Source organism: Pelodiscus sinensis, chromosome 4 (genome assembly GCF_049634645.1).
Source record: "Pelodiscus sinensis isolate JC-2024 chromosome 4, ASM4963464v1, whole genome shotgun sequence".
Lineage (NCBI taxonomy): Eukaryota > Metazoa > Chordata > Testudines > Trionychidae > Pelodiscus > Pelodiscus sinensis.
This window is the reverse complement of record NC_134714.1, coordinates 121869586-121882884: the sequence shown is the minus strand read 5'-3', so window position 1 is coordinate 121882884 and position 13299 is coordinate 121869586. Positions and strand designations below refer to the sequence as shown.

The following is a 13299-nucleotide window of genomic DNA, read 5'->3' as shown; positions in this document are numbered from 1 at the left end:
TATACCTGTCCCTTATGACTGGCTGAAGTTCTTTTAAATTGTGCTTGGTTCTGTTACAGCAACTGAAGGAGTCAGGTTAAAACTTAAACAGTTACAGGTTTATTAAAAAGACTTATAAAGCATATGGTTACAATGGCTATTGCTCTCTTTCTTAACTGCTAGCAAATACAGATCTTATGGTTATAATGGCTATTGCTCTATTTCTTAACTGCTAGCAAATACAAATCTTATGGTTATAATGGCTATTGCTCTATTTCTTAACTGCTAGCAAATACAGATCTTAAAAATGGTTACAAAGAAAATATAGAAAATAGAAATAATGGTACCAAGTGACAGCTTAATCTTTAAAGAGCTCTAAGTCTACGTGTACACTTAAGACAAAGGACCACATCCAGGTACAATTTTTACCCCCTTCTGTGCCTCTCGACTCCAGTGGGTCAAGCCAGGGCGGGTCCCTCAATTCCTAGGAAAGACGAATGCGAGGTGGGCATCCCCGTGGAATCTCGGGAGGTCAAACACCTAACCCGACCAGCAGATAGATGGTAGATTGACACTCAGAGTAAATATGCTGCTGGACCCATCTTTATACCCCTGGGGGCCCGTATCCTCTTTCTTATCTTAAGATGCCAAATTGTACTGGTTCGTTTCTGTGGCGCCAGTTCTTACAAGCAAGTTTCAACTTAATTTACACTTGCAAGAGAGATAACTAAATTGTGAGTACTAGACATTTTTTTTACTGGGCGAGAGTTTCCTCCCCCCCGCGGACGGCTGTGTGTTCGTATCAATATGGAATTTAGTCAAGGGCACTCCTTGGCAGCCTCTTGGTCAGCAATTGGCATATCTCTGTTTACAGCCATTCACGGTCACAGCAGCCTGCCATATCCGGGCCTTCTGTTCTGTGTGCCCTGCATGCTCCAGGCAAGCAAAAATGGATGTTACAGGGGGGTTCCTGTCTGGCTACAACCTCCTAATCTGTTCTGTACAAAACCAAGCCCTAAGCTAGAGCAGAGGGATACCCTAGTGTGTATGACATTGGTTGGGGAACACAGGAGACTGGGTTTAATCCATAGTGTAACCTTTTGGCCAAATCACTTGGGGCTTGACTTTCAAGAGTTCAGCTGCCATTTAAGCACCAAACTAAGCCATGTGCACTGCCCTTCTTCAAAAGGGCAAGTCAAGGAAGGAGCTGTAGCTATGAAAAGTGCCTTGAGTCTCAGTGATTTTCATTTGCTCAGTTTACAAAGTGTGTATTCTAACTGCCACCCTCAGCTCAAAGAGTCAAGTTGATTCTTTTCCATCATGCGCGTGACCACTAGGATTAAAGATTCCTCAAGATTAGTTTGGCCTTTGTGACACTTGTGCAATCAGAAAGGAAGGACTGTTGTGTGTTAAAGCATTGACCTGGCACTTCTCAGTAGCCAAGGTCAGTTCCTGGCTTGGTCATCAGCATTCTGTGGCCTTGTGCAATTCTGTGTGTCTCAAGTCCCCACTCCTCTTTTGTAAAATGAAGAGGATTCCTTTCTCCCACCTTGTGTCCAGCTTGTCTGTGTCTAGGGACAGTCTTGCTGTGTTTGTAGAGGGTCGAGCACAATGAGGCCTTGATATCAAAAAGAGTTTCTGCCAGCAGCTGTAATACAAATGCTCACTACAAACGCCTGCAGTGAATTGTCTCCCTGCCATTGGTTGTGCTCCCTTTGTGCGTCGTTGTTGTGTTGCTCAGCAGATCTGGGAAGCTGACACTTGTTTCATTTAATAGATGTCTCTTTGAAATACATTCTTCGCTGATTTTTTTTTTCTAGTAGAGCTTGCAACTACGAGGAGAAATGCACAGTGAAATGGTAGTCTTCTCAGCCTTGAGAATGTATTTAAGATCCTATTTCATGTGGCGGAATGCCGGATTTGAATCCAAGCAGGTGAGTGTGACCAAAAATCTGGATGCACAGTGGCATGTGTCAGATGAAGTAAGGGCCTCTCTCCCATTCCTAGTGGACAATAGTCCACCCCCCAGAAGCCACTGTTACAACTGACACTAAGGCCTAAGCCATGTCTATGCTCCTGAACCTTGGGGGCTGAGACACACAGTCGGGACACTGCATGGAGACCTTGCACTGCTGATTCCTGAGTGGAGGAAAAGAGTCTGTCGCCCCAGAGCACTGCGTCAGGGCAGCCGCTTTCGCCAGCAGCCAGGCTTACTTCAAACAAAACAAAACCCGAACTGTGGTGGTGGTTTTACCAGCTTTCCCCAGCAGAGGGAACAGTTAGAAGTTGAATGAGTGAACGTAAGTGAACTAGCAAGTGAATAAGCTCCTGCAAACCTAGCAAATTCCACTTGCCCCTTCTCCCTCTCATTTGTCACTTCTCAGTGGCACTCTAGCCACTTGTGTCTGTGTTAACTCTCTGAGAGCTGAGCTGAGATTCTTCTCCCACTGCCCCCCAACCCAGAAAACTCTGCTTCTCTCCCATCCATGCTCACCAGGACCAGGTCACTTCTGTTTCTTGCATCTGCTGTCCATTTCAGTTCTGCTGCTGTCCTGCTGTTCTGCATCCAACTCAGTTCCTTCAGCCCTGCATTCTCAACAGATTCATTGTTCAAGGCCACTGGTTCCTACCATGGCAGGTCTGACAGCTGTAACACAGAGGCAAGCAGGTGGCATTTAATGCTGAAGAAGCATGTTTCTGGGGATAGGGGATTTAATCAAAGCAAGAGTTGTGACCTACTCCATTAGGCCACTGTTGAAACCATCATTGTCATATTAGCCCCCATCATATTAGCACTGCAGAAAGCCTTTCCAGTGCCCAAAGTGGTGCATAGACATAAGAGGAAATTGACTATGTCCACACTGGAGGGTTTGGTGACACAAGTGCTGTCAACATGCAAAAGTCGCCAAAAGTGAAAACTGGTCAAACTGTTTTTTCTGCCTGCCATTGTCAACATTTCATTGCCACATTGGTAGCACCCTGTTGACAAAACCAAACAGTGTGAGTAAGCTCCTCACTGTACAGTGTTGTGGTAAGGCAGGGCTAATCCCTGTGCTTCTTAGGATTCCCTTGCAGCTCTCTGACGAGGAATGTCAAAGCAGCACAACTGTCTCTTTAGCCTTTCCCCAGAAGCACCAGTCTGCCTGCCACTGTGTTCCTAGCAAGGCAGGACAGGAGCATTCCAAAGATTTGTTCTTTGTTCCCCAAACAGAGCAGCTCACTTGGTTGTCAGATACTTCTCAGAGCTTTGAAAGGGGAGGGGTGCATGCCTGCAGGGCAGAAGAGAACACAAAACACTGAGCACAGCCATCAGGGTAGGCATTGTGGTGAGAATTATTTTTCTGCGTGTTTTTTACCTGAGGCCTATTTTACCCTGCCTTCTCTGATTTTATGGAGGAGTCCCTGGACTTGAGAACTGGACTGGGAACTTTCCCTAACTTCAGCTGAAAGGCCATGTATGAAAGGCCAGAGCTGTTCTCCCTTACTGTTTGTCAGAGATTTGAGTTAAATAGGACTTAGCCAAAAAACAAAAAACAAAAAAAACCCAAAGTGTTTTAAAAAGTCTGGATAAAAAAAAAACCCTTCTCCCCACCAGTCACCTCAAAAGGAACAATGGCAAAGTGGTTATGACACTAACCTGGGACTTGAGATGTCAATTATGTATTTTGCAACAGACTCGGGCAAGTTCTTTTAGTTTTTCTGTGTCTCAGGTCCACATCTGTAATGTTGGAATAATAGTACCTCTGCTGCTTTGCTCTGAAAAAGAAAACCATTTGTAAAGCTACCAGTGTGGAGGTTTGATGGAAGAAACTAAACTAGCTCCCAATCTGAATTTTCAAGGGCTTGTCCTTGCTGCAGAGTTAACTTCATTTATGACCTGTGGGTTGCCCCTAACTTGAGTCCCATTGACACAGAGAAACTCAGTAATGTCTTTCACTGCCATTGGCAGGCCCAATAGAGGGGAATGGGCTAAAGCAGTGTTTCTTAAATTTTTTAAGACCAAAGAACACCAAACAATATTTTTTTTATGGGGAACACCAAGGATTTTTTGTTGTGGGGGGAGGGGAGTCAGAGGGGAGGGGGGGAGGGGAGGGGGGGGAAGTTATTGAGCCAAAAAAAAAAGTTGCTTTCTCCTTAAACTCCCCACCTCTACTCAGGACCAAATCCACACAGACACACCTTCTCAACCCTGACCAGGATTGTTCTATCTGCTTCCCAAAATCCATAAACCTGGGGTCCCCGGACGCCCCATCATCTCAGGTATCGGCATGCTCACTACTGGATTATCCAGCTATGTAGACTCTCTTCCCAAACCCTACACAACCAACACCCACAGCTATCTCCAAGATACTACTGACTTCCTGAGAAAACTACAAAACATCAATAACCTCCCTGATAATGCCATCCTTGCTACCATGGATGTAAAAGCTCTCTACACCAATATTCCACATGAAGACCGATTACAAGCAATTAGAAACACTATCCCAGAGGATACCACTGCCAATCTGGTAACAGACCTGTGTAACTTTTGTTCTCACCCACAATTATTTCCAATTTGGTGACAACTTATACCTCCAGATCAGCAGCATAGCCATGGGTACCCACATGGCCCCACAGTACGCTAACATCTTTATGGCTGACTTAGAACGTTTCCTCAGATCCCATCCCCTTTTACCCCCTCTCTACTTACGCTACATCGATGACATCTTTATGATCTGGACCATGGCCAAGAAACACTGGATACATTCCACAGAGACTTTAACAACCTACACCCCACCATCAATCTCAGCCTGGACCATTCTACACGAGAGATCCATTTCCTGGACACCACGGTACAAATCACTAATGGCAAATTAGACACCACTCACTACAGAAAACCCACTGACTCCTACAGTTACCTACATGCCTCCAGCTCCCATCCAGAACACACCATACGATCCATCATCTATAGCCAAGCCCTTCGATACAATCGCATCTGCTCTAACACCACTGACAGAGGCCAGAAACTTCAGGATCTCTACCAAGCATTTATAAACCTCAATTACCCACCCAGAGAAATAAAAAAAAACAAATTGAAAGAGCCAAACTAATACCCAGAAACCATCTACTTTAAGACAGACCCAGGAAAACCAACAATAGAACACCACTTGTCATCACCTATAGCCCCCAACTTAAACCTGTCCAACGCATTATGAATATACTACAGCCTATACTGGAACAGGATACTAAACTCCGAGAGGCTCTGGGAGACAAACCCATAGTCTCCTATAGACAACCACCTAACCTCAGGATGATTCTTACCAACAACCACAGGACATACCACACTAATACCAACCCTGGAACTTTCCCTTGCAGCAAACTCTGGTGCCAGCTTTTTCCACATATCTGATGACACCATTATTAGACCTAACCATGCCAGTTACAAGATCAAGGACACATATTCCTGTTCATCCAGAAATATAATTTATGCCATCATGTGCCTAAAGTGTCCGTCTGCTATGTACATTGGACAAACGTCTCAGACACTTCGCCAAAGAATCAATGCATGCACAACAGACATAAGACTCTCTCACAGAGAGAAAGTGGTTGCCTGCCATCTCAGCCAGACTGATCATTCACTTAATGACCTTAAAACATGCATATTGCTTCAAAGAGACTTTAACTCCAGACTTCAACGAGAAGCTTCAGAATTGTCATTCATGCTTAAATTTGACACTTTATGTATGGGTTTAAACAAAGACTCTAAGTATCTCACCCATTACAAAGATAGCTTCCCCAATTATCACCCCTAATGTCATTACCTCACAGAAACTTCCCCTATTATCACCCCTATGTCACTACCTCACAGAAACTTACCTTCCCCCCTCATCCCCACTCTGTTCTAAAATTTGATTTGTCAATTTCACATGTGTTCACTTTTTTTTGATTGTATCACTTTGGTATATATGGTTGTGCCAATTTTCTTCCACATATTGATCTGAGGAAGTGGGTCTGGCCCACGAAAGCTCATCACCACCTAATAAACCATCTTGTTAGTCTTTAAAGTGCTACATAGTTCTGCTTTTGTTTCAGCTACACCAGACTAACATGGCTGCATCTTTTTCACTATTCTAGTAATGTAACTGGGCTTTGGAATGCTGCCTTGTGTTTTCCTATGTGCTGATTATATGATCCCAAATCAACATTGCATTTTAAGTCCCATTGAAGTAAGTGGGATTTAGGAGCATGTTGAAATGCTTTGCTGAGCTGGGGTCTCAACCTTTTTTCTGTCTGCCTACAAAGAGGTATTTCAGTAGCTCAACTGTTCACCTATTTTCCTTGGATGAGGGAATGTACCACGCTGGGCAACATCAGACACCCTCAGTATGGGGCAGGGACCAGGCAGTGTGATTCTTTTTTTCTAATCTTACGTTGCTCTGTGCTTTGTTAGTGTCCATTATCTCAGCCATCGGGTCATTCAGTTTAAGCAGGCAAGTTGTTGATTTTGGAGATGAGATAATACTTCCTGATTAGCCAGAGCAAACAGTTCACTCTGCAACCAAAGTTCATGGCAGCAGCTCTGAGTTGTCTTGTTTCAAATGTGCGCTGACACAAAAGAATAAAGAGGAAATAGGAGAGAGCACTGAACCCACGCATGCTGTCGATGTGTCCATCCAAAGGGCAAGGCGAAGTCAGCTGAGTATGTGTAAATTCCCTTTTTATGAGAGGCGGACCTTAGACTCTGATCTACCAAAGGAATGGTGCAAATATCACGCCGGGGGCTGCTGAACTCTGCGTCCATTGAAATAAGTGCGACTTGAACTTTGCGATGAGTTCTCACCGTGGCACAGAAACCTCTGCTCAAACAGACTCAGCTGCAGCTTTGTAACTGCCTTGAGATGACTGTATTTGCTAATGTGGCTCAGTACAATGACTTGAATGCTCACAGGGAGCCTGACACCCTGAGCTCAAGAGCTTGAGTTTAGTCATCTACCCTTAATGCTTTCTGCTTATCAGAACCTCTGAGCTAATCTGGGAACCACCCACCATCTATATTAGAGTGGATGGGGGACCTGTCACACTGAACTTTGGCAATAGTGATAGAAATGTAGCTGTGTTAGTCTGGTGTAGCTAAAACAAAATACAGGACTATGTAGCACTTTAAAGACTAACAAGATGGTTTATTAGATGATGAGCTTTCGTGGGCCAAACCCACTTCCTCAGATCAAATAGTGGAAGAAAATAGTCACAGCCATATATACCAAAGGATACAATTAAAAAAAGTGAACACATATGAAAAGGACAAATCACATTTCAGAACAGAAGGGGGATGCGGGGGGGGAGGGGAGGAAGGAAGGTGAATGCCTGTGAGTTAATGATATTAGAGGTGGGGAAGGGTAGATGTCTGTGAGTTAATAGTGTTAGAGGTGATAATTAGGGAAGCTATCTTTGTAATGGGTAAGATAGCTGGAGTCTTTGTTCATGCCCCCACGGAGAGTGTCGAATTTTAGCATGAATGCCAGTTCAGAGGATTCTCTTTCAAGTGCAGATTTGAATGTCTTCTGAAGTAGGATGCAGGTGAGTAGGTCATTGAGACAGTGTCCTTTCTGGTCGAAATGGCAAGCAACTGTTTTTTCTTTGTGATCCTGTCTAATGTCTGTTTTGTGGGCATTGATTCTTCGGCGAAGTGTCTGAGACGTTTGTCCAATGTACATAGCTGACCTAGAACAACGTTTCCTCAACTCCCGTCCCCTTTCACCCCTTCTCTACCTATGGTACATCGATGACATCTTTATGATCTGGACGCATGGCCAAGAAACACTGGAGATATTCCACAGAGATTTCAACAACCTACTCCCCACCATCAACCTCAGCATGGACCATTCTACACGAGAAATCCACTTCCTGGACACCACAGTACAAATCAACAATGGAAAATTAGACACCACTCTCTACAGAAAACCCACCGACTCATACAGTTACCTACATGCTTCCAGCTCCCATCCAGAACACACCACACGATCCATCATCTATAGCCAAGCCCTTCAATACAACCGCATCTGCTCTAATCCCACTGACAGAGACCAGAAGCTTCAGGATCTCTACCAAGCATTTATAAACCTCAACTACCCACCCGGAGAAATAAAAAAGCAAATTGAAAGAGCCAGACGAATACCTAGAAACCATCTACTTCAAGACAGACCCAAGAAAACCAACAATAGAACACCACTTGTCATTACCTACAACCCCCAACTTAAACCTGTCCAACACATTATCAATAAACTACAGCCTATACTGGAACAGGATACCATACTCCAAGAGGCTCTGGGAGACAGACCCATAGTCTCCTATAGACAACCACCTAACCTCAAGATGATTCTTACCAACAACCACAGGACATACCACACTAATACCAACCCTTGTACCTTCTCTTGCAACAAACCCCGTTGCCAGCTTTGTCCACATATTCATTCTGCTGATACCATTATTGGACCTAACCAAGTGAGTTATAAGATCAAGAACACATATTCCTGCACATCCAGAAATATAATCTATGCTATCATGTGCCGAAAGTGTCCGTCTGCTATGTACATTGGACAAACATCTCAGACACTTCGCCAAAGGATTAATGCCCACAAAACAGATATCAGACAAGATCACAAAGAAAAAACAGTTTCTTGCCATTTTAACCAGAAAGGACACTCTCTCAATGACTTAACCACCTGCATTCTGCTACAAAGACCTTTTACATCTGCACTTGAAAGGGAATCCTCTGAACTGTCATTCATGTTAAAATTCGACACCCTCCAAAAAGGAATGAACAAACACTCAAACTATCTTACCCATTACCAAGATAGCTTCCCCAATTATCACCTCTAATACCAGTAACTCACAAACATCCCACTCTCCCCACCTCTAATATAATCAATTCACAGACACTTACCTTCCTTCCTCACCCCCCCCCCCCCCGCATCCCCCTTCTGTTCTGACATGTGATTTGTCCTTTTCATATGTGTTCATTTTTTTAAATTGTATCCTTTGGTATATATGGTTGTGACTATTTTCTTCCACTATTTGATCTGAGGAAGTGGGTCTGGCCCACGAAAGCTCATCATCTAATAAACCATCTTGTTAGTCTTTAAAGTGCTACATTGTCCTGCATTTTGCTTCTAATTTTTAGGGCATCTTTAAGAAGTTTAGCTGCACACCCAAATGAGTGGGGATTTCTGCAATGCCTGGCTGTAGCTTTGTGCCTCAGTTGGCTTATCAATGAAATTGTTTTGGGTTTTTTCAGATCATCTTCCCAGCCCTGCTGTTCAAATGAGGCTCTATCTCAAAGATGAGAATTTCAGTATTTTGTTTAGGTGTGGCATTTGTGTACCTCAAACATGGACTTTCTTTTAGGGCTTCAGTTTTGATTAAATCTGGAAGTGCAGAGACTGAGGACACACAAACAGAAACCACTGCCAAGCAGGTTCAGTTCTCTGCATGAGATCAAGATCAGTTCAAGCTAAGGAGTTTGGGGTTTTTTCTATAACAAGTGGTTCTGTGCCCCCCTATGCATAGAAAAGAGGAAACTCAGGTATTAAGTTTATTATTCCACCAGGGTCACATGTTCTGCTCCCCTATGGAAGATGCAGGGGGGTTCTGCCCATAACTAACAGACCTGAGTGGCTGGAGGACAAAAATTGACAGCTCTGTGAATCTTTGCTGGCTGGTCCTTTCACAGAATAACTGTTCTACACACCCTGCTTCCAGAACACATACCGCTCAAGCAATAGTTCTGCTGTGTGGAAGAGAAAACTGTGCAAGATCACAGTGCCAAGGGGTGGGACTCCCAGAATACCCAACTTTGGCCTAACTTTGCTGCCCTCAACATCAATGGGGGCAGAGTTAGATTAGTGCCAAGAGCTGTGGAAAATCCTACTGTACAAACAAATCATTGGAGTGCTCCTGTTCTTCCCTGCTAGGAACACAGCAGCAGACAGACTGCTGCTGCAGGGAGAGAGCTGGAGAGACTCCTGTGGTGCTTTTACATTCCTCAGCATGGAGGGTACATCTAGACTACAGGCTTTTGTCGACAGAGGCTTTGTTGACAGATACTGTCGACAAAGCCTCTGTCGACAAAGAGCGTCTAGACAACAGCCAGTTCGGTTGACAGAGCAAGCCGCTTTTTTGACAGATAGTCTAGATGCTCTCTTTTGAAAAAGCACAGTATGGATGCAATAGCGCCTTTTGTCGACAGAACTCTTGACAAAAGGTGTTATTCCATAGAATGAGGTTTACCGCCATCGACAAAACTGTCGCATTCTGTTGACTTACTGTCAACAGAACTCGGCAGTACTGTAGACACAAGTGTAGTTTTGTCAACAACAGTCTACTTTTGTCAACAAAACCCTGTAGTCTAGACACACCCAGAGAGTTCAAAGCCCCAAGGAAGCCCAAGAAGCAAAGGGATCAGCTCTGCCTTCCTACAGCACTGCACCAGGGAATGCATACCCACATTGCTTTTCTTTTATCTGTCAACTGGGTGTTAGCAACCTGGCCATGAAATGTTGACAGTAGGAGGCAGAAAAACCGGTTTGACCGGTTTTCACTTTTGGCAACTTTTGCATGTCAACAGCACTTTTGTTGCCAAACCTTCCCAGTGTACGTTCAGAAGCTTCAGGGGATAGCCGAATTAGCCTGTACAGGTAATCACTCTGGTCAGCTGAAGAAGTGGGCTGTGTGCACGATAGCTCATGATACCATCTACATGTTTTGTTAATCTATAAAGTGCTACCAGATTATTTGTTGTTTTTTTCAATTTCCCCAGTATAGAGACAGCCTGAGCTGAATGTGAAACACTCTCACTCATTTTTCATTCAATGGATGTTTTCTAGCATCCTTAGCAAGGTGGATGCTCTGGAGCCTCCTGAATTGCTTGCTTTTATCCTTGGTAGCTCAGCACCAGTTGCCATGCTTCTGTCTCTTCCACCACCTCCCACTGCACCCTTTTTGCACAGTACACGATTCCTGTGTTAGCCTATTATCTTCCATGTGCACCAGTCTATTTGTAGCGATCCTCTCCCTGGTCCTAGGCCACAGCTGGACTCTCCTCTCCTGCAGAATACGGACAATAGGTTTAATTCCCTGGTACATATGCATCAATGTACATCAGTGGCCTAGATCCCTCCCAAGAAATTTAGGGCACACCTACCTATATAGCACTGCAGTGGCACAGCTGCAGTGCATTTGCTGTCTGTCCAGAGCCAGCCGCAAGGTTTTTTGCACCCAAGGTGACTTTGGCTATCGTGTCCACTTCCCGGCCTACACATTCAATATAGAGAAAAATGAGAAGTCTAGAATGAAATTGGACCTTTATTTATTTGGCACTCAATTTTTTTTCTGCTTTTCATTAATCAACACAATTGTACTAGTGCCATGGTCACCAACCAGTAGATCGCGATCTACCGGTAGATCTCAGGGGCTCTAAGAGTAGCTCTTGAGCCCTCTCTGAACTGCGTGCCTGCGCAGTACATTTACATTAGATTTCCTCATTTGAGGAGCAGCTACTCACCGAGCAACAACACAGGTGAGTAGCTGCGAGGAATGGTGGGAGCTGGGAGATTGGGAGGGCTGAAACAACCCAGCAAGCTGACTGTGGCTTTCAGCTGAAAGCGGCTGCCCCGCGCTCCAGCTGATCGGCAGCTTCTCCTCTGTGCCTGCCCATGTGGAGCTTGGTGCATCCTGGCTGAGCGCCATGGCCAGCTGGCCGGGCAGCCACTTCTCTTCCCTCCAGCCCGGCTGCCCTGCGCTCAGCCCAGGGAGGCTGCGTCTAGCTCCAGCTATGCTGGAGCAAGCTTCCCAGGCTGAGTGCAGGATCACAGATGCCCATCTGATGAACTGTATACAACTAGCAATCTCAGACTACAACCCAGACTTCAAGACACTGGCAGATACTGTTCAGTCACAGGTTTCACACTGAGACTTTGTTATTGGAAGAAAAAATATATAATTATCAATACTTGAGTTTAGATTTACAAAATAGCAGAGAACAAAATGTATAATTGTAAATGCCTCATTTGACATTTAAATAGCATGAATTAAAAACAGACCATTTATTTCATAACTATAAACATGTGATTTTAATTTTATATATTGCATAATTTAAAAATAAACTGTATATGGGCTGGGGATAGCAAGTGATAGAGAGGAGAATAGAGAGGGCAGGGCTTCAAGGAAGGGGCAGGGCTTCAAGGAAGGGGCGGGGCGGTAGATCTTCGCCTGTTCTGAGACTTAAAAAGCGATCTTGGGTGTAAAAAGGTTGGAGACCACTGTACAGGTGTATAGGGTAAGCTGACGTCTCTTTTTGAGTTGCAACCCTTGTGCACTGGGTGTGATCATGGCTTGTAACTCAGCAGAACAGCTGCTGCGGCTCACTAGCCAGCGTTCAGTAAGCAGTGAGCAACACTGCTTCAACTGTGTGACTAACCAGCACTGGGCTATACAGAGAATGACCAAACTGCCAGACCCCGCCCCCTGGGCGCAAAGCCAGGCAGTGCTCTTTTGAAGCTATGCTGCCTGTGACACAGAACTGTATTTACACACACCACAGTGTAAAATAAATGGTATAACTCCTGACGTGGCAATGCTGCACTGTCACAAGTCCAAAATGAGATACTTTTGTTTACAGAAAGAACATATTAATACTTTTTTTTTAATTTGAGAAATAATTCACTTCTAATTTGCTGTCCCTTTAAGCCTGGTGTCCTCCGTAAATGCCTAGTCCATCCTGTGTCTGTCAACAGGAGAGAGCTCTCCTATCCACATAGCACTGTGCACACAAGTGCGTACGTCGGTGTAACTTCTGTAACTTGGGGTGGTTTGTTCACACCTCGGGTCGACATAATGGATGCTTAAATAGGCTGCACTGTAACCTAAGTTTTAGCTTTTTTCCCCCCTATGATTATACAGCTTCTGAATGCTCCCGCCACAGATGTGAGAAGGGAAAATAACAGGAAAACTTCCCCAGGGACACACCTGGCAGAGAGGCAAGTGGCACCTGCAGCGGAGTGATTGGGGGAGGGGCATTGGAAGAGAAAGAGTGAGAGGACAACAAAGGATGACCTTGATGTGAGTGGCTGATGGGCCCTGCAGCCCAGGGAAGGGAATGAAATGAAGCCCTGGCAGCAGAGAGGGGAGACCTTGAAAAGAATAACGAAGACTAAACAGCTCTGAGGAGGAGGGATTCCCCCCTCCCTTGCTGGAACAGTCAGACAGCTGGGGGGGCTTGTGTCACACAGGAAAGGGATTAAATACACACTTGGATAAATAAAAAGCAATACTGTACATGACAGA

The 13299-nt window shown here is 44.7% G+C and overlaps 2 long non-coding RNA genes across 2 annotated transcripts in view; both read right to left on the bottom strand.

The window, feature by feature from the left end:
* Nucleotides 1-6543, bottom strand: LOC112546086 (uncharacterized). Its single transcript, XR_003089720.2, has 4 exons — nt 6390-6543; nt 3617-3735; nt 2474-2626; nt 1-1811 (listed from the first exon to the last, which is right to left on the bottom strand). It is a non-coding gene; the product is annotated as an uncharacterized LOC112546086 (long non-coding RNA).
* A 4387-nt stretch (nt 6544-10930) lies between these two features.
* Nucleotides 10931-13299, bottom strand: part of LOC142829256 (uncharacterized) — a 36031-nt gene continuing 33662 nt past the window's right edge. The window contains exons 2-3 of the long non-coding RNA XR_012903689.1: nt 11159-11268; nt 10931-11061 (exon numbers count right to left, since the gene is read on the bottom strand). This is a non-coding gene — a long non-coding RNA (uncharacterized LOC142829256). The remainder of the gene's footprint in view (nt 11062-11158; nt 11269-13299) is intronic.